This window comes from Geospiza fortis, unplaced genomic scaffold (genome assembly GCF_000277835.1).
Source record: "Geospiza fortis unplaced genomic scaffold, GeoFor_1.0 scaffold206, whole genome shotgun sequence".
Taxonomy (NCBI): Eukaryota; Metazoa; Chordata; class Aves; order Passeriformes; family Thraupidae; genus Geospiza; species Geospiza fortis.
The window spans coordinates 9,256,636-9,278,255 of NW_005054311.1; the positions used below are offsets into that span (position 1 = coordinate 9,256,636).

The following is a 21,620-nucleotide window of genomic DNA, read 5'->3' on the forward strand; positions in this document are numbered from 1 at the left end:
CTGGCTTCTTCTTCCAGGAATGCTCTTATAAACTATTGGCATTCCCCCTCTCCCTCCCACCCCCCAAAACTATCAAATAACAGTAGGACAGAGTCATAACTTGATCAGTGAGGTTGTTCCTCACCTGTTGAGTTGCTGACAGAGAAAGGACATGGATTTTGCAGGAGCCAGGATAACTCTGGTCTAATTACAGAAAGTCTGGGCCAGTTGCTGGATTATATTGTGGAATGTGTTGTGACCGTTACAAATATCCACAGGCAATTCTTCTGTCAAAGGCTGGCCTAGATACAGGGAAATTCCTAAGTAACTTGCTAAAGAGTCCCTGTTTTGTGAGCCTGTCAAAGGAGGCGACAGTGGTCTTTGCTGGGCTGGTGGTGCTACTGACCCTGGGCTGTGGCACTGTTGGCTGGAGAGAGTTGTAGTCTAGAAAAGGCCTGAGCTGCAGAATCTGGGACAGGATTCAACTCACATCACCCGAATTTGGGGTTGATTGTGATCAAATTAGAGCATTGCCATCCTCTGACTGGCAGCAAATCAAATGAGTTCTTTGGGCTTTTTTCCTTCACCACAAAGAACAACAACAGGAACAAATGCTGGGAGATGAGAGAAAGGAGTGACATCATCTGTGGAAAAGTTTTCCCTTTTTTTCTGCCTGAAGGACTGTTTTGATTTCCAACTGCATCTCAGGTAAGAATGAAACATGATATTAGATTGAACGCACCAGCTGAGTGTAAATGGAAATACCTGCAGTTGAAGAGAGGGAGAGATGACACTATGCTACATTTTTTAAATCTTTCTGATATTTGTAGAGGCCAAGGAGCTCCTGGTCTAGCTTCAAATAGCTGAAACATTGGTCAAATAATTTTAATTGTCTCAGTCTCACTTGGATCATAGCAGTGGCTGGGGTTAAATGGAATACTCTGTATTCCACTTAAGCTTCCACTACTCCCACCCCTCTGTACTCTAGCCCTTCCCCAAAACCCCATCTTTCCTTTTCTGTGGTATGGGAGAGCTGGTGGTTTGGAGCCAGCTACATATGCTTTATGTTTCCTGAAGATTAAAACCCATGTGTAATACTCCATAGTCTGTCAACAGCCAGCCTGGGAAGGAGACCAAGGACTAGAAAGCCAAAACCAGACTGTTAGATCAATCATGGCCAAGATGTGCTTCTCACTTATAAAGGCTAAAAGAAAACCAGCCAGGCAAGAAGTTTGTCCTTTGCAATGTTGGAAGACTGCTGCCCCCCATCCTGTGTCTGTGTGTCAGACTATACACAAATCTGCAAGAGAAGATATTGCTTGTGTGTTTAAAATACTTCTGCCATCAGACAGGGAGAAGACTGCTGTCTACAGTAAGTATCCAGGCTTGGGATAAGTAGCCAATGATTTGTGTTCCCTTTGCTTTTTTCTTTTTTTTTTCTTTTTTTTTTTTTTCCTTTTCCTTGGGGTAGTATTAAATAGTAGTCTGAAACTATCTCCTTGTACAGAGCTGAACAAAGTGGTATGTGTTCCCAAACACTAAAACCAAGTTGTCAAGACACATCCTCAGAGACAGAGGGTCTTTTTTGTTGTTGCCCAAGAATGTCTTATTTAAAATGGCATTCCTTGTAAAGATGCAAATGCTATTTCTTTTAAAATGTACCAGTACTGAGAATAAAGCAAGTAAAAGAGGAAATTAAAACAGTGACAAGAGAAGGAGGTCTGGCAAGTTGGCTTTCAACCAAATGACCTCTTGATAGATCAGCTGAGAGCCAGGAATGCATGAGATTACCATGAGCTAGAAAGATTTATAGTTCTTTGTTTGGTCTCTTGGTAAGTTTTCATGTATAGTAAGCTATATGATGAGCAATGATAGGGGAGAATGGTGGACAAAAACAATCTGGAGCCCCAAATATTTTTGTGATTCCACAAACAAAAATGAAAGGAAGGAACTAATTGAAGATTTAGATCATTTATTCATCTCAGATAACAACAAACACCCTTATAAAAGAAAAACTTGCATAGCTCCCCAAATGTGGCTCTCTCAGGAGAAGCTACTTGCAGGCTGTAAATTTAGCTCATATGCATTAGGCATGTACAAGTAACACAAGGAACTCTGTTGTGGGAATGGGCATCTGGGTTTCTGCAGCCCTTCCTGAGCTGAGCACCTGCAGGTGGACCATCCCTCTGTGGGGATGCACGGTGGCCTGCACTAGCTAAACACATCCTCAGATTGTGCCAGAGCTTCTCAGAAATTTGCAACTCTTGCAATTTCATCTCCAGAAGTTTGAATGAGTATTTCTATTTTCTCATCATCCAGGTGATCTGGAACGTCTGAGCATTTGTAGTTTATGTTATCCAGATTAAAAACTAATGTGATGGTGCATTAGGTGCCAAGGACATTAAAATGTAAAAGCAAACAGATTACAAAATCTAATTTATGAAGCACTCTGAAATTAATAGCAGTGCTATCAATTGGTTGTTGTGTACTGGCTGTTACAGCCAAGTGTAATCTGAAAGTCTGACCAGTAGATTGAATCCAGGAAGATGGAGTGACCCCAGATATGTAAACCTTGTTTTATTAAAACATATTTATTGTTAAAACCACAATTTTATTTTGGGTTGCAAATCCTTTTTTGCTAATAATAGGACCCCAGAATTTTGAAACAAAAAAACCTTTAAGCAAGTAACAAAGTAAAGATTCTAGCACCACTTTGGTTTTAAAATATAATTATTTCCTTCTTTTCCCTATGCAGTGTATATGCCATATGTGCATGTGGTATGTTCACTACATTAGTTCATTATTATTACTTATTTATTTCTTTTTGGCCAATGAAGTTGTGTCCTTGTCTGTTTTCTAGGAAAAAAGTATAAATATTCTTCTGCCTCAGAACAATATCATGTGAGCATCACAATTATGGTGTCTGTAATGTATCATTTACTAGTGCCTTTACATGTAACTTATTCTCCCTTTCTGTTAAACCAATGAATTATATTCTCTTAGTAATTTATTCACTTGTCAAAACTGAATGTTAAGAAACCTGGAGGTTTGCCTTAAACTTATAATAGAATTTAAAGGTTAAATATTCAAAATTCAGCTTCAAGGTGTGGACCTTTTGCACAACCTTACAAGTGCTTTCTCAGTGTTATCATTTTGTCAGTACAATTCTGACCTGATTTGCATTCTTCACATTTCTTCCTTTAACAGGCTGGAATTTGCACATTTAAGTTGCAAGTTGCTACAGGCAGCAGTTGATTTGAAGATACCTTGCAAATGCAAAATAGACACCTTTTGCTGAATGTTCAGCTTTGAAACCAGAGGAGGACCAATAAGACAGAAAGGCTTTGCAAACAGAAATGTCATGACCTATGGCTTGGGGAAAAGTTTTCAAAAAGATACCACTAATTTCTGATATTGTCAGTTTCTGAGAGAGCTAATTGTGGTTGGGAGATGCTGAATTAAAAAAAAATAAAATGTTGAGAAGTCCAAAAGGAGAGTGTGCTTTGAAAATATTAATTTGTGGGAACTGAATGATCCAATGAGTTGGGCAGCTTTGGTTGCTCTCTTTACAGATTCCTGGAGAATTCTGGCCAGCATGAAGGAAACCATTCATTTCTAAGGAATTTGGAAATAAAAGAAATTAGAAGTTTAGAGGATAGTGAAAGCCTTCCCACTCAGGAGAGTGCAGCCATAAATATTCAGGAATATGAAGCTCATCTTAAAGCTCCTTACATAATTCCAAGCCAGAAAGAAAACTAACTTCTGTATTTTCAGTCTGACACTGTGTACAACTGCATACTGTATTTTTATCTAGCAAGAACGAGTCCATCAAATACAAATGTAACATGTACAATGATCCTTCATTCTAGCTCTAACACAGATGGTTATCCCTATAACAAATAAATAGGAAGGCTCAGAGTCAAGAAAGGATAAGAAAAATTATAACCAAGAGAAAAAAAGGCCCAGTGCAGATGATCTTGTGAGACACCACTTGATCCAACTCCCCTTAAGATCTCATATCTCAAAATCACAGTGGGAAGGCAGAGCCTAGGAGCACTTACTGGGGAATACAAATATGGATAACTGCAACTCCAAACTACCTGTTAAACATGGTCATATAGTATTCTGTCAGGCAGGTTCTGGGCAGTTTTGAGTATTTTGCTCTACAATATATACTCCTATTTCCTCTGGAGCCCTCAAACTCCATCTCTTCCAGTTCCTTGAAAACCTAGGCACTCTTGAGCATCTTTTTTTTTTTTTTTTAATAAATATAATGGCTCTTTATGGTAATGTTTGCATTAGGAATAAAATTAAGTAAAGGAGAACAGCTTCCCCACTTTTATAAACTTGGACATCTTACTATTTGTTTTCCTTCTGCACTGAAACATTTCTGTGAGGTAGTTTTATGTTGGACCTGCCAATGCTGGCAAGCCTGTGCTGTTGGTACAGCATGGAGAATACAGAGGTTAAAGTCTATATCCTGCCACTGTTCCTTCACATGCTTGTAACTCTTCCTCTTCTTCTTCCCCATTCTTCCCATGACTTCTTACTGCTCTCATCACCAGCACCATTAGTGTTTATTCCTACTGGTCCACGAATGTTGTAAGAAAAAATGAGATGGAGATATTAACATCTTTTTGGATTGTGTTGGGTGAATCAGATAAATGTAAAGGAATGCTGCATGAGAAGTCCTGTATTCTAAGCCAGGTCTGTAAGCTCACAGATTCACCACAATCCCTCCCTCAGCTATCAAAGTATTTAAGGCAAATCCAGAAACCTTGTCAGCTCCTACAGATTATCACAGTGGGCTACAAGACAGGTGCATAGTTAAAGCATTTCCCGAGCTTCTGGACAAGCCACTCCTGTCCTTTGTTGCCAACTTGTGGGGCGCCCTTACACAGGTTATTTAAAAGATACTTTTCAAAGGCTTGCCTGGAAACCTGGTGACAGAGAAAGGTATTCATCCGGGAATGCTTAGAATAACTCAACTGGAATCAGGATTATTAAATTCTCCTGCTGTCAGTGGCTTGCAATGCATAACTTGCACTTATTTGAGTAAGCCGCTCTGTTGTGGCCTCTGTTTATATTCTGGTCTTCTGAAACTTTAAGACTTTTATTATGCAAGTTTCATAACATTTAAAAGGTAAATTAGTGATAAATATGTCCACACTTAATAACGTTGAAGTAATATCTTCACCAAGCTGCAAAGATTGCAGGGATAATTCAATTCTATAGATTTACAAATAATTTATTCCATTTTTATTTTAACCAGTTTTGCTGTAAGAATGAATTAAACAGCTGGCAGCTTGCCTGTCTGTTCCTTTCTCTCCTATTTGTAATGTTTTGTTCTTGCCCTAGCTGCAAATACAGCATCCTTTTTACTTCACAAACATCCTCTCCAAACAAGTCAGACAAGGGAGATGCTGGAGTGTGAGGTGATGTTTCAGGGCAATTCAAAGGCATGTTTTCTTATATGATTTACTAAGTGTTCTCAGAAATATTGTTTCATTTCATAACATTTCCAGTTAGGGTTTTTTAGGGGGGTTGGTTTTTTGTTTTGGTTTGGTTTTTTGGCAATCTTCTTCCCTAGTACAGTGGAGCAGATTTCTGAATGAGGCTGATGAAATTTGTAATATACCCCAAGTTAATTTAGACAGCAGGTTAGCCCCTCAACAAAACTGTGGCCCATATACAAGTCAAATCTGCTTTTTTCTTTGGGCAATGATTTATTTCCCTCTTAAATTGGCTGGACCAGTTAGTTTTTTATTTTTATTAAGTCACACTATTCTTAAATGAAACTATTGATTTAAAGTCAGCTTAGTGAGGATTTAATTTGTTTTCAGGGGATTAGAGCAGGTAACATGGGATAATTTTACAATAAAGTGGAATAGAAGCATTCCTTCACATTACCCTCACCTTTTTTTCTTGCCAGGCTGCACAGACATTACAAATTTTCAAGTGAATTGTGGAAATACATTCATAAATCAGGCCTAATTCCTCTGCCTGCTTAAAGGCTATTCTAAAGAATATTTTCCTTTGACCTTGTCCATGTTTGTCCTTCCATGGGCTGGTGCATCTGATAATTCCACACAAACACAGATTCACACAAAAATTTTTTGTGTCCACAGTAGGAATTGTAAACAAGGATATTTGTTGAGAAATACAAGACCAGACATGTCTTTTAATACAGAGGCTACAGGGGGTTTTAAAACACCACTGTATTGCTCATAAACAGGGATAGTTTTTGTTGGTATTCCTTGGTAGCATATATACTGGGTATGTTGGGGTTGTTTTATATAGTACAGTGATTTTAATCTCTGCTCCATGTAACCTCAGGAAAACTCTTCCTTCTTTGTCATTCTGTCTTTCAGTCACATCTAACACACAATCTAACAATTTCTGGGATTTCACCTGGTGTTGTGCAGTCTGCTTTTGCTGCTTTGCACTCAGTGACTTGATTGGGGGCAGACTCTACAGCTCTGAGTAGCACTGCCCCAAGATCAGACACTCCCTTTTCTATGCTTCTTCTTTTTGGTGGCCTTGCTTGTTTTTCTTAACAGTCCTCTAATTCTGGCAACATATCCTTGCTAGGAATTATTTCAAAGTTGTTCTACATAGCATGTTTCCCACTTCTCTCCCACATGGACAATGTTCCTCCCATCTCTTCTTTTTTTAACTTATGTGAAGCACATAGGTGCTCCACCAAGTTGTGAGAAAAAGCAAAACAAGCCCCTACTGCAGCATTGAATATGATTTTCTTACCTGGCCTCTGTCGCTTGTGTTCTTCCCAGGGGATGGGAAGCTGAAAGCAGCAGAAGGATAACCCTATTGGCTGCATATCTTCCTCTTCCATGCATTTCTGTAGTCCCTGTCTCCTCATCTCTGTCTTGTGAGGCATGAGGACTATTTCTCTCTGCTTCTACTGAGTGAAGTGGGGAAAAAAGGCTCAGATATTGTTATTATGACTTTACTGGGTGGAAACTGCCCCACTGTTACTTGGGTCTTGTGAATAGAGGTATTTTTTTCCTCTTCCTGGAAATCCCTAGATTCCTGGTAGAAATGCAGGATGTAGGTGGATTTGTAGGATTTAGGACTTACCTCAAATATTTATAAGGGCAAAAGAGAACAGAGAGGAGAATTGGAAGATCCAGCACAAATACCTAGTTACACAAGGGCAGCCATCCTCCCTTCCCCAAGCTAAGACAGGCCCAGCAAGAACAGGAAACACCCACCCCGACGATGGCATCATGTGGCTTCCAGGTCCCTGAGGGTTTTGTTTTAGAGTGGGAGAACTCTCCTCTTTTCCTCTTTTCTCCCTTTATTTTTCTCACCAAGTCCTCCTGCGAAGGAAGGCTTCTTTTGCTGTATTCCTCTTACAATGCCTGGCTTTTTAGGTTATTTTCAGTCTCTGTTAACACAGCTGGCTTCTGATTAGACTTTCTATTGTAGGTGCTGCTGATAAAATTTCAGCAGGCACACAGACTCAGCTCTACGTATGCATTAAACCAGATGCATCTCAATGGCTGGGTTTCATGGTTGTTGTTTTGTTTTTAATCCTTGCTATACAAATGTGAGATCATAAGTAGTAGAGAAAGAAGATGGAGGTATTTCTTGGAAGACAGAGGAGAAAAAAGCATATACTCTCAATTGCACTGCTTACAAGGACTGTGTTTTATTATTATTTATTAATGGGGAAAAAAAAGGAAAAAAAAAAGCTGTGCACACACACCACACTCTACAATTTTATGAGATCCACATCTGGAATCCAGAGCATCTCAGGAATCAATCTATCAGACCCTAGTCAATTGTAATAATGCACCTGGGGTGAAATTCTGGCTCCATTAAAGTCAGCTGGAACTTTGCCATTGCAATGCAAAAAGTGATGGCTGATATAGGCTACTCCACATAAACTCTCCGGCAGGGTGAGATGGCTTATAAATTGCCAGTATTTCCAGATTTGGCATAACATTCAAGAAAAAAACACTGTCAATTCCATGTCTCTGTACAGAGTGAAAAAGTAAGAGTTATAATGAGGTCATAGTGCCTGTACATTTGACTGTAACCAAAATAAATAGTCTAAGTGTTCATGAACTTTTTTCATAGGTAGAGACTTTTAGGATGAAACAGAAATATTGCTTGTTGTGCCTCAAGGTCAACATATATATTTTTGTGTGTGTGTATGTAAGCCATCCAAAATTCTGCTTATAAATATCTATTTTGTTGTGCTTTTTCACATCCTTCCACTGGAAATGCATTTCCAACTGTAAATAGTATATTCCCATTACCTACCCATCAGTCAAATCAGCTCATTTCTGAAATTCAATTAAAAGGGTCTCATTGCCATAAATCGAAAATGATATTTTATTGTTACTTTGTAATTTGGAAGAATGAAAATTAAAACAGTAGCTCTGATGGAAAGAAATGGCTACTAAATCATAATGATATTTTGCAGTTTATCTGCTCATTGCTATTTTATTTCAGCTATTTCAGAATGAAAGGACGATGAAGTTACTTGCACACTCTATACCAGTCTTATTTATTTTTTTGGCTACTCCAAGCACTTGTCTAAATCTTTTTTATGATTGTTTATCTAAGTTTCTCCCAAATGTTTCATCAATTGCTATCCCTGTTCTTTTATTCCATATGTTAACTGCTTCCTGTGTATAAAAGACAGTTTGCTTAAATTCCTTTGGCTCTTGACCTCTTCTTACCCTTGGCAGAGACACTCTGTAATTTTAGGGATTCTTTTTTTTATGCTGAGCATCAATTGAATTGTCTTAGTGTCAGATAAAATGAGCAGAAAAGCCACATATGTGTCATTTAACTTGTGAACTTGGCTACGGATACAATAGATTTCATGAAATGGGTGCAAGGTGGGGGACAACCAGAGGTTGAAATTGAAGTTCCCATGCTCTGACTACCGATGAAAATTGAAAAGAATAAGCATGTTAAGAGGCATTTATAATCAGACACAGTGACTAGTAGTAAATAATGAAGATACTGCTGCTCTGAGGAATATGCAATGCCAAACCTGTGAACCCTCTTTAAGATTTAGCAGGAGTTTTACTGGATGGGGGGGATAAAAAGATCCATTTCAGTTCTTTGTTGCTTCAGCATAGATATTACGAGGGGCCGAACTCATTCTGTCTCACTCCCCTATTCCAACCCCATTCAAAAACCATAATGCTGAATGTTTTACTTCAGCTGGACTGTTATGCATTCTGCCTAGAAACATCTGTGGAAAAAGAAGAAGAAAAGAACCACTGGAAACATGGAGCAGAAATGAATTTAGCAGCTGGCAAAGTGAAAAATCACACATACCAAGGATATTTTGTGTAAGGAGAAGAAAGGAGAGCAGGGCATATTTATTAAAACAAAAAGGAAAGAAAAAAATGAAACCATGGATCTGCCATATACAATATATAGAAGAAAGCCCTCAGCCTATTCAGTAGAAGATGTTAACCAGAATACTAGAAGTAATTAAGTTTTTATTTGAGTTTAATACAAATATTTGCAAGAATACACATATGTATAACATCTCTAGACAATGAAAACCTAGTTTCACATTTACTCTGGAAGAAAGATTTATGCAGCCATTTCTTATAGGTAAAACTGGTGCAGAACCATGTAAAAACCACCATGAAGTTTGGTTATGTCAAGATACCACCCCTCTTGAAAGCAAGATCCTTGCCAGTTAGGCAGAGTGTGAGACACCTCTCTGGCTCCATATACCAGGACAATTCATGTTGACTTTAATGGAAGCTGTGCCTAAATCAGGGCTATTGTCCAGCCCCTAATGAGGAGACTGCTGTAACTTGGGTCACTTGCAGTGCTTGGCAGCACAGCTGAAGTCTGTGCCTCGTTTCCTTGCCCTACCCCTCAAGAGTCCCCACAGCAGGTGAGGAGGCTTTTCCCTTCCTTTGCTCTGAAGATTAAGCACAACAAAGGATGTTTTCTGTAAAGCGAGGTACACAGTGCAGTTTTGCCTTCTCTCTAGTTGATGTTCTAATGTGTAACTGTAGGGTTTAATTTTACTTTACATTAATCAAAGAACAATAAAGGCCATAAAAACCCCACTAAGAAGCATTTCAAGTTAAGATCCAAAGCTAAATGCCATGGGATTTTGCCTATTGTCTTGTTTAGTCCCTCTGTAAAAAGAGCTAGATAGCAGCAGAAAGAAAGAAAAATTGAGCCCGTGTTTTTTTGCATAGAGATGGAGAAAACACATAATAAATTAGGGGGAGAGAGGAGTGAAATAAAGGCCAGAGGTAAATGACGTTTAATTGTGTGAGCTGCTCTTCCTCTTGTGGTTCCTGCCAGCTGCTGCTGCTATTGCTACCTTCCTGTTTTAAGATGAAAGCAATGATGGTAGACACGTGCAGACACACAAAAGAACCTATTTGGACTGGTGTGTCAGCTCATCTTTATCAAATGTTGCACAGGTATATTTTGTTGCCATGCTTCATTACCCCAGAATGGCGTGCCTGAAATGTTTGTCTCTTCTATAAACCCAATAGCTTTCCCAGCGAGTCACATTTGACAGAGCAATAGACAGGTATTCGCTTGCTGGCATCCGTTTGTAAAGCCTGGGCAATTATGTATGTATTATCCATATATATATATATACACACATATATACACGTGGGGGAACACACACACACATAAAGATATGTATATAAACACGCATACATATGTATATGTATGTCTATAAACACAAAAACATGAGAGGGTGATGTACTGCTGTATTATTTGTATATGGAGGGAGATTAGACATCTATATATGCGATATAAAAGGGATATATATATAAAAGGGATATATAAAAGGGATATAATTTCAGTACGAGCTCAGCACAAATATGTGCATGCTCGTACTGAAATTAACACATACACCTGGACAAAATTAATAAGAGAAAACAGGAGCTTTAATACAAATTTCCTGTTCAAATGCAGACAGAACTTTAGTGAAGAATACAATATTGGAAAAATAGGTGGATGGTCTCTTATGAATATTTTATTTCTAAGGTTTTCCACTGAGGGAAAAAAAGCCCAACGAAATATGAGACACGTCACTTTAGCTTGGAACTAGAGTTAACAGTGACTCTGCTCAAGAGAAGCAGGAAATGAGACTAAAAGGAAGAATAAAATGAAGCTGGCTTTTTTTGTTGTTGTTGATGGTATATTGGGTGAATTTTTATTTTTGCTTCTTTATTTTTGGTTTTGCTTTTTTTCCCTGGAGAAAAGGTGTTATTTGGAGGAAAAAGCTCCGAGGGGAGAAGTGAGCCCCAGTATGTGCCTCGGGGCCCTTCTGCACAAACAGCCAGCCACGGAGGGTTTGCAGGCACATCTGCAGAGTGAGAGGAAGATTCAATAACAGCGTGGCTACCTTCATTAGTTTTAAACTAATTCACATGCTAGTGCTTGGTGTATTGCTTAAATGTGTCTGATTGTTCACCTGTAACATGATAATATTTTCTCCCTCATAGGAGGGTGAAGCTGAGGGCTCATGAGCTTCTCCCTGACAGCTCCTGCTCCAGCTGCGCTGAAGATGTGCACACACCAAAACGCACGTGTGCCTGTAGCCGAGGAGGGAGGACTAACTACACCACCAAATACTCTTTTAGATGGAGACAAATCTGCAAGCCTGGGAATTGTAAGGTGGGTGCTGCTTGCCCTGCCATCCAGAACAGAGGGCTAATGGCGTGGGGGCGGATGGAGCCCGGGTGTAACCGCACAGAATTTGCAGGATAGCTCCATCCCAGGGTGGTAACAGCATTGAAATTACTTGATGGACACTATTTTCATTATTATTACTTTAATGCACCATTGTGGACATGGTCCTGTACCATAAAAGAGTAACGCAAGCAAAACACAGGCCTTATATATGCAATTACATCCACTGTAGCTCAAAAAGAAGACAATTAGCGGAGTGCATTCCCCAGAAAGCCATCCGTGGAGGTCAGAGTTCGGGAGTAACATTTCCTTTCTCATCTCTCCCCCCAGAAAACTAGATATTACCAGCATCAAATCATCCACAGAGCACTCTAACTAAAAGGAGAACATTATGGGTAAGTAGCAGGCACTGTAATTGCCTAAACAAACAGAGTTTAGGCAGAAAAACTGTAATTCTAGTGTTTCTAGCCTGTGCTTGTGTTTGGGGGTTTTTTTGGTTGGTTTGCTGGTTATGTGGTTTTTTTGTCTGTTTTGTTGCATGTTTTTTTGTAAGTTTTGGGTTGGGTTTTTGTGTTGTTTCTTTTTCTGTATCTAATGCTAATAAATAGCATAATGCAGAAAATGCTGCCTTGATTTATTGACAAAATTAAAACATGAAACTTCACCTTTTACTAAAATTACAGTTCATGGTTGCTAACAAGAAGGTGAGAAATAAGAAGGTGAGAAATAAGAATGATTTGATTTCCCAGTTTTGAAATTAATTTCTTATTTTGAATATTGAAAGCATTGATGGTGCTATCTTTTCCTCCATTTTATTATGTGCTTGTAATGCCCAGCTTGAAATGGAAGTGGCTTAGACAGCCTGCAAGATATTGTCCTTCCTGCAGGAGTAGAAATGGGACCTGAAAGACCAGCACTTCTGTATCTCTTCTAAATTTCCAGTCCATTTGAGCAGACAGACATAGTTGTGATGGGGTTTGGCTCAGTGTTTTTGGGGCACTCAAAGTCAGTGATTACCCCCTCCTCTCCAGCTGCCCTATTGCAGTGCTCCTCCAGAAACACTTGGAGGAGGCTCTACCTGTTACTAATGACTGCTGAGCAGCTGCTGCCTTTTACTTCTTCGTCCGTTCACCCCTGGCTGGCTTATGTGAGGAAGGTGGCTTGTCCACACCTGGTTTTGGTACAGGAGACCCCACAAATTTGGAGATCGATCCCCTTTTTATGAGCACATCCTGCAAAAGGACATTGTGGCTCTCATGTAATGCTGGCAGCAAATGCATTGCTTGCTGTGCTTGGAAGTTCTCTCCATCATTTTGTTTCTCATGTCCATTTTCATTGCAAGATTTTCAGGATACAGAGTCAACCCCAGCTAGCTTGTTCTCAACACCGAGACTTCTCATTTTGGCTGGAGCTAAGGCACTGCTGTACTTTATGTGATTAGTAATAGCTTAATAACCTTGAGAAATTTGAACCTCCCCTTGACCACTGTGGTGTTTAGTGTCATTTCAGGAACTGCATCACACACTTTTAGGTTTGAAAGAGGTGCTACAGCATCCACCACAGATAATATCTATGCCTCTTAGGACTCCTGCCCTGTGTAAACTTTTCCTCATACAAATTGCACAAAATCAACAGCAGGGTGGGTATGGCAAAGAAGGGGAGAAGATAGTGGGCTGAGCGGCCAGGGGGAGCTGCTGGAAAATCTGCAGCAGCAGATTTTGTGGAGCTGAAAGCTGGGCAGGACCTTTGGGTAAAATAATAGCACCCACTGTGTTTGTATCAAATGCCATGGGGATTTTCTTTAATGAAAGGCCACATAAGGTCCCCGTTTTTTTCCCCCCACACTGGAATCAAAGGCAGGGGAGCAAGAAATACATCTGTAGATGCCTTGCAGCTTTTTGGTCCAGTGTATTATACTGAACACACTGTTGCAACTGTGCAACTGTATATTACTTTCCCTTTAATGATATATCTTGTGCTCAGATTTTTGGGGAGCATGATGGCAATTGTGGTGAGCCCCTTCCTAGGCATAGATAATGGCATAACCAGGTCTGCTTGTTTTAAGTCATCAGCCCTGTATTTGACCTCTGTGCATGTGTGCATCTAATGACAAAAATGTGTGTTGATAAGCAGCATTTTATGAAAGAGTTATTTGCTTAATATATTATTCTGGCTTAACATCTGCATGTGGATTGGAAACTGTCAGAGCGAGCTAGAGTAATTTTAAAAGGTATGTGACAATATAAAGATGGTGTGAGGTAACCTGCTGGGACAGTCGTGGTGAAATCAGATTGGCAAAAATAAGGGTTGACCTGTTACTTGGAAGAAAGAGGCCAATTTATAACTGTGGTATGTTACTGTGTTAAATAACTCAATTTACTTTTATTTTAATCTGAACACTTGAAGGTCTTAGAAAATTAGAAGTCATCTGGTCTCTCTGGTTTGTGCTAGTTTAGGATGTTTTTGTTCCTTTACTTTTTTTTTGTCTTTTTTTTTTCCTTTTCTGAAAGGCAGTGTTGGTTGAATATCTCCAAGAAAATGAAGTACCGGCAAGGGGGCAGAAAATCGTGCCTGTTATTTCATGTAGCCAGAGAAAGAAGCAACACCTTGGAGGTGAATGATAGATATTATTATAAAAGAGTCGTAGCTCAGGGCAGGTGAGCAGTGTGTTAATGAGGAGCCACCTCCTGCTTTCTGACAGATGACTGTCATTGTTCAAATGCTGCCATCAGATTGATTAATAACTGGGTCATCCTGCCCTGCAGTTGGAGTAGAGTGTCTTCATTCTTTTGCTGATTTCTCTAATATGCTGACCTGGAGGTGACCCAATAGAGGTGGAGCTGAGATTAGCATTACATTTCTTGTAGAACAACAAGAAAAAATTCACAAGGAAGTGGTGGGTGCAGGGGGAGCACTAACCAAAAAACTCTAAGAATGTTCTTATCCCCAGAGCAACCCTCAAACTTATTCATCATTTATGAATAGGCAGTTTTAGTATTTGATACATTTATATTTTTAATAAAGATTTAAATTAGCCAGGCTCTTTTCTGCAGTGTCAGCTAAACCTAAATGAAAAGATGTATAAGGTCTCTTCAGAACATGCAAAAAAATGTAAAGACCTGTGTACTGAGGGGCAAGGGAGTGAGCTGATATAACATCAAAATTCCTGCTTTGCCTTAATGTCTCTTAATACTCCCTAAATTCACTATTAAAAGACCAAATAGTAAACAGCATGCTTTGACAAGTGAAATACAGGCATATTATCCCAGATGACTGTTATTATGCGGAAAGAATGGCAATTCTCCTTCAAGATTTGTGTAATTTTCTCTCTTTTCTTGATTTAAACTCTTGTGAAAGCAATGGCATGGCGAGTTTACCTTTCTCCTTGTCATATGTTGGCAAGGTGTGATGGCTCTCATCTGCTTCGGGAGCATGGAGCGCAATATAATAGTCAACTTGAGCCAGAGGGATACTTGCAACTAATTAGGATTCAATTTTCAGACTTTTTGGAACATTGCTTTGGCTAAAAGTTACATGAAAATATCCTTCAAATAGCTTGTGAAATTGGCTCATTTCTGGCACTCTTTTAAAATTACCAACCCTTCTATTACATGGACCAGCTCCGCAATTTGAGACTTTTCTATTTAAATGCAACATTTGTAACATTTTTCAGAATACCTGCTATTCTTCCCATTCTTCCTGAAGAGTCCCCTCCCTCGTCCTTTCTCATTACTTACAAAAGCAACCAAGCCTTTCTATCCTGGGACTCCACAGCAGAGCAGAAGGCTCCTATGGAATGTAGCTGACCAGGTGAAGAGACCTAGAAGCGCTCCCATTTGATCATTTGTGCTCTGCTCATTTGCACATGCCATGTAGAGCACCTTCAGCTCAGTTAAACCATTAGGCCACTTCTGAATTAGTTTTTGTTTTGTTTCTACAGAGGACAACCTTCCCTTTTTAAGTGAGGCTTATGTTTTCAGGTATAAGTGGGTGAGGAGCCAAAACCAATAATTATCAGCTTCAAAAACAACTTCAAATCTCTACACGGAATCATGATTTGTGTTTGAAACACATTTGGCCTTACAGCATGCAAGATTGCTTTATGCTCCCAAAATACAAAACTAGAAGCTAGAACAAAACAAAACCCAGAAGAAAAAGAAACAAGAGGTTTGTCAAAAACAAAATGCACCCAGCTGTTCATTTTTAGTACTTAAGGTATGTAGCACCATAATTCAAGCCACTTCTGTACTGTGGAGCCATTTTTGAAAAGTTATCTCTGCCTGCAGAATGTTCCTTAAAACAAGAAGGAAAACCTTAATGTAGATCATACCTCTACAAAAATTAAGGGGTTTTGAGCATAGAAGATTCCAGATAGAAATACTAAATCATTTCCCCTTTACCTAAAGCTGCATGTGTGTAAAGTATTCACCACATCCTGTGCAATGTATACAACCTGGTTCTTCATTCAGTGCTTTGAGACCACCCCATGTCTGACATGCAGTTTTGGTAATCTGACATTACTTTTGAAGTAGCTTCAACTTGGAAACATTTGATCTGCTCATTAAAAACTAAATGGATGCAAAATTTGAGACAGGCTTTGCTGTCCTCTTGTGCAAAACAGTGGCTCCCAAACAACTCAGTTTGTGTAAAACAGCAACCAGGGCAGTTATTTTGCTATTTTAAGAATAATACTTAGCATAGGGCTTCTATGAACTCCAGGAATAAGCACATTATTAGGAGGCACATTTGAAGGGGTGCCTTGGAGTTCGGTAAGGGGAGGTGAGCTTCTGAGCCTCTTGAAGTAACTGCTGTGGAGATTCTCCATTTCAGTTTAGCACAATTTTAAGTCTATTCAGCTACATTAGGGCTCTATTTAAGTAACATTAAAAGTTGACTTTAGACCCATAAAAGCCAGGAAACTCAGTGTTAAGGATGAAAATCCTGGCTGTAGCTCTGCTTTTGGCCCAAAGTCTTACACCAAAAGAATAACAATAATGCAAAAAAATTTGTACTAAGGCTGCAGTGGCACACTAGATTTCAGATTCCAATATGGCCTTTTTTCTTTACTGCACCCTTCTCTTCAGTCACTTTTTAAACTCTTTTTTGCTACAGCAAACTTTTCTCAAACACTGCTCCAAATACCTGCGGCAACCAATACCTTTCTAGGTAGGTGGAAGTGGTGATATCAGAGTAATCACTGTGAAATGGCAAATATCTTTTCAGCAATGCCCACTTAAAGACCTTTAAGATTACTATTTTGGGATGTGTGTTGACAAACTGGTGTACCATGGTATCTGAAGTGACAAACTGGTGTGCTGTTGTATCTGTAAAATGCTTTTTTCGTGTTATCTAGTTTTGCTCCTTCTACTTATACCATAATTCAGAGAGGAAAGAGATCATTTAGAAGTTTCAGAAAGAAGCAGAGAAAAAAAAAAAAGCAGTTTTCAGGGAGATAGCTGAGTTGTGGGTTGCTGGTAAATAGGAGGCTTTTTTGATTTCAGTTGTGGGAGAGGAAAGTCAGCACTGGGTGAAGAGCAGAAGTGGCAAGATGTAGGCTGTGAAGGATTCAGAATAACCTTGGGTCCTGTTTACAGCTGGGGCAGAATCCCTATTGACTTTGTGTAGGTGAAAATTTCAGCTTTAGATTGAGAAGTTCCCAAACAAGATGGTCAATGTGGATTTTATGTGCAGGCAGTCTTGCAGTCCCTCTCAGCTTGTTTCAGCTTCTCTTGCTGAAAAGATTTTTATCCAAAGAAATATGGGGGAAAATACTTAACAGATGATTTTATTCTCAGATCTTCCAAGATGGTTTGTTTAACCTGACACTTTCTATATAGGCATTGCAAGCACAAGCTAAAATGGTGTAGAGGGGGACAGTGTGTGAAACCTGACATCAACATTGGAGTCTCTTAGCTAGTAGTAACTAGCTCAGTATTTGTTTCTGTTTTCATGAGGAAATTGATTTGGCATATTTAATGTTGTTTCTTTATTTTATAGGTAATGGACTATTCCCATAGCTCTGTTAAAAAATAGTGTGTGTATATATATGTGTATATAAATATATATATCTGTGTATATATATCTTGCAGATTTACAACTCTGCTGTTTCACTAGGGATACACTTAATGTGACATAAGTCTCTGGATATGACAATTAAATTCACATGACCCACAGACTACCTCACAACCCAAAATTGCCCTTTGCATATTATGAGAGAATAGTAATTACCCTCTAATCACTTATTAAATCTGCTTTTCCAATGAAACTTTGTCTTTCCACGGCCTAAAAGATGGAAAGGGAAAAAAATCTGGTGTTTGTAACAAAACCCAGTAATGTCACAGTGCCCATTATCTGTACTTCTGCTAAATATGTTCAAAAGAACAGTGTACTCTTTTTTCTTCATCACAAACTTATTGAAACAAGAGAACCTTTAGTTGAGAAGAATCTTATATGCATATAAATGCTGAAGTAACTTCACAAATGGATCATTTGGTGTGGAGAATAACACTGCATTGGAATAGCATTGAATTTGCATGTTTTCTATGTGTATGGATATCTCATCCCAGATAAATGTGAGTCTCTGTCCCAGTGTTGATGAAAGTGATCATTTTGTTTTTTTAAACTGTTGATAGGGTGTGGATGAGCAAAAGCAATAGGGACACTCTAAGCTCTGAAATTGCCATCACCTTGTGGTTTTGGAGAGTTCAAGTTCTTGAGAAATTCAAAGTCCTGCTTGATCACTGTATTGTTACAAATTTTTAATATTATTGCTATAAGCTGGAAGTGCAAGAGCATGGTCTTTTCTGCATTATGCTTTAAATGCCCAGAGCCTCTAAAATGAGAGATTGAGGCTTGGCTGAGTCAACTCAACATTTCATTTTGCTGAAGCAGATAAATACACTTTCATTAAATTTACTATGGGAAAATCTTTCAAAGCTAGGTCCCATGGCACTTTCGGTGGTAGCAGATTTCTGCACGAGAGTTTTTGGCCAAGGTCGCTGTGTACTAGCTGTCCCCTTGACTGCCATTCTTCATCCCAGAGGTGACTGAATTTCAGTGATGGGTGAAGTAATTTTTCTGCTTTAACTTAGGATATCTTTGGACACAAAGTCTAAAATAAATGTAAGATATAATTAAACACACACTGCAGAATTCTGTATGTGGGGGAAGGGATAGATAACCTGTCCGTATCAATCTAACTTATAAAGGAAGTATGTTAAGCCATGCTTTCTTTCTTCCTTTCTGTTTTTTTCAAACAAACCCCACTTTTCTAAGGGACAAGTAAACTGATCTGCCTTAGCAGATCTTAAAATTAGTAGGGAGATCTCCTGACCTGGCATGCAAATAAAACTTTTTTGTTATCCTTCCTATTTCAGGGCCAACTATGATACACTCCAGTTTGCCCAAACATGTAATTCATGGCTAAATGAAGATCATCACCTGTGTTCAAAAGTCCGGGCTGACATCTTCTAACAAGGTCAGAGAGGTAGAGCACTAAATCCCTCACCAACCACATAAGTTTGTTTTCATCTTCTACCAGGCAGTTAGATCAGCACTGCAGCCTCTACAAACAGCAGCGGGAAAGAAGATTCAGTGTTAAAAGTAAAAGCGAAAATGAAAGTTACCATTGGGTGAAACTACTGTGTTCTGCAGGCTTGTTTGTGACTGAACCAAGGGTGTGAAATCTGAATCTGGTTTTGACCCTTCTCATAACTGTAGGGGAGAAATGGTCTAGTAAATAAACATAAAACCCAGGAGAGCTCCTTTTCCTATTACAAACTACCTGTGTTACACTGGATAAATTCTCTATGGAAGCATGCACCAACTCCCTGCTTGGAAAAAAGGAATGAAAAAGCATTTCCCTTTTCTAGAGAGCTGAGGAAAACTACACTAAATGCACTGCACCTTTAGACTCTGATGAGGAGGGACAAATGAAAGCCTATATTTAGAATCCTAATGCTAATGTGACTAAGATTAACCTCGACTGAGGTTTTAAATTGGGATCAGCTACAGCTGCAACACCTGGATCACAGTTTCACTGGAGTTCAGGGCTTAGGGGAATCAGACTGCTTTGGCTTGGGCCCCCTACTCTAGCATGGAGGGTTTTTCACTAAGCTGACCCAGGGTCTTTCAGGCTGGACCCTCTGTCACTCTGAATTCATGCTGTGGCAGATGTTGTGGTGATGCAAAGCTGGACAACACAAGCACACCTCAAAAGAAGAAAGTTCCCTAAACAAGATGTGCTTATGCCTACATACTTACATTCATGGTAAATTGGGAACTCACAGCAGTCGCTGTCTCAAAGCAGAGCTAAGACCATATATTCTACATTTATACCATTATTATTAACAGCAAATACGAATGAGGAAAAAGATAGGGGCACTAAAAAACATTCCTTCTATCAACTCACTTAGGAAAGTTAGTGAGCCTGAATGCAAATAGAAACATTATTTCGCAAACTTTTGAATTTAACCCCAAACTCACCCTTTCTATATCCTATTGTTGGTTCATGGTAACGATTCAGATGCAACCAGTGATCCCTTGGGTGGGGCCTGTTCAGCACAAAGTCCATTTTCACACAACAGTCTGCAGGGCAGGTTTAGACTGCAAGTCCTCTAATCATCCTTGTCACACAACTTCCCAGCACCTCTGTTAAGTATTTTTACCTGTGTTTACCCACCGTCAACAAATGTTTGTGGGGACCCATTCAACATGGGAATGAACCATGCTCATGCTGAGCTTTTACTGCTGGTGGGAGTGTTCTATTTCTCTCTTCTCAGGAAGAAGACACTTAGTGAAGAACTGTAGGCTTTTTTGTGCCTGAAATTTGTCCTGCCTTACTAATTTTCCATGTTTAAGGTCCATTAATAGAATCCTGTTAGGACCCCATCCTGTTTCCCACTTCCATGCTGCAGCGCAGACACTACTGTGCTGCCAACTCTACTTGAGACAGCAAATGGAATGGAGGTAGGCAAGGAGCATGAGATGACATTCTCCATGGCAGAGCTCTGCCTGCCCACCCTTGCCCTCTGACAAACTGATTGGGCATTGCCAACCTGCTCAACAGACTGGGTTTGAGCTGAAGCATGAAGACACAGCCCAGCCTGAACTCCCAGAACAAAGCCTTGGTTTTGTCAGTCTGGAGGATGAGGCTGGCACCACATGAATGAGTGCAACAGAGGCACTCATGTGAAGCCATGCATGCTGTCATCAGGCTGGGATTACCCAGGGGAAAGGTGCAGTAAGGGCCCATGCCTCAAACAGCTTGCAATTCAGACCCACTGTTTTGATGTCCATAAAATCCTCCCCAGCCTTTTAAAAGCGTTCAGATGGATCTCTTCTCCAGGGCATGGGAGTTCCTCAGTGCAAGACTCCTCTAATATCAGGAAATACTCTATTTATCCCTCTCAGTGATGGGGAAGCCAAGACAGGAAGACACCAGGGCCAGGAGTCATGCTGGAGGGCTGTGAGGGAGCAGCAGTCCTCCTGCTCACCCAGCCACCTCCACCCAGCTCTGGCTGCATCCCAGCAGCTCCCAGAGGTTGACCTCAGCCTGGCTCCTGTCCCACTCTGTGTCCCAGTGCTCCCTGTCCATGGCCACTGCATCTGAGCCCATGGCAGCAGCTGGCAGCAGCCATTGGTTACGGGATCTGGAGCTTGCACTCTACCCAAACACGGCACACATTCATTCGCAAGAATCAAGCAGGAATATTTCAGCATTGGCACCAGTTCTGGGTAGGCTTTCAGAAAAGAGATTTTTCCCACCTGCATGTTATAAAACCATACTAAATGGAGACTGTAATCTCCCGACATTAAACAAATGAGAAGCTGCATTCTGAAACTCATAAGTCACCATGAGCCTTTACCAAATAATAACAATTGCCTTGCTGATGGCCCTGTCTCTCACTGTTAGCATGCTGAATGACAAGGAGTAGTGTGTGCTAGCGAGAGTATCTCATTTGTTCCAAATA

The 21,620-nt window shown here is 39.8% G+C and overlaps 1 long non-coding RNA gene across 1 annotated transcript; it reads left to right on the forward strand.

Moving 5' to 3' along the window:
- The first annotated feature begins 1,240 nt into the window (after positions 1–1,240).
- Positions 1,241–19,156, forward strand: LOC115947726. Its single transcript, XR_004081578.1, has 4 exons — positions 1,241–1,351; positions 11,463–11,634; positions 11,980–12,044; positions 19,026–19,156. It is a non-coding gene; the product is annotated as an uncharacterized LOC115947726 (long non-coding RNA).
- The last annotated feature ends 2,464 nt before the right edge of the window (positions 19,157–21,620 follow it).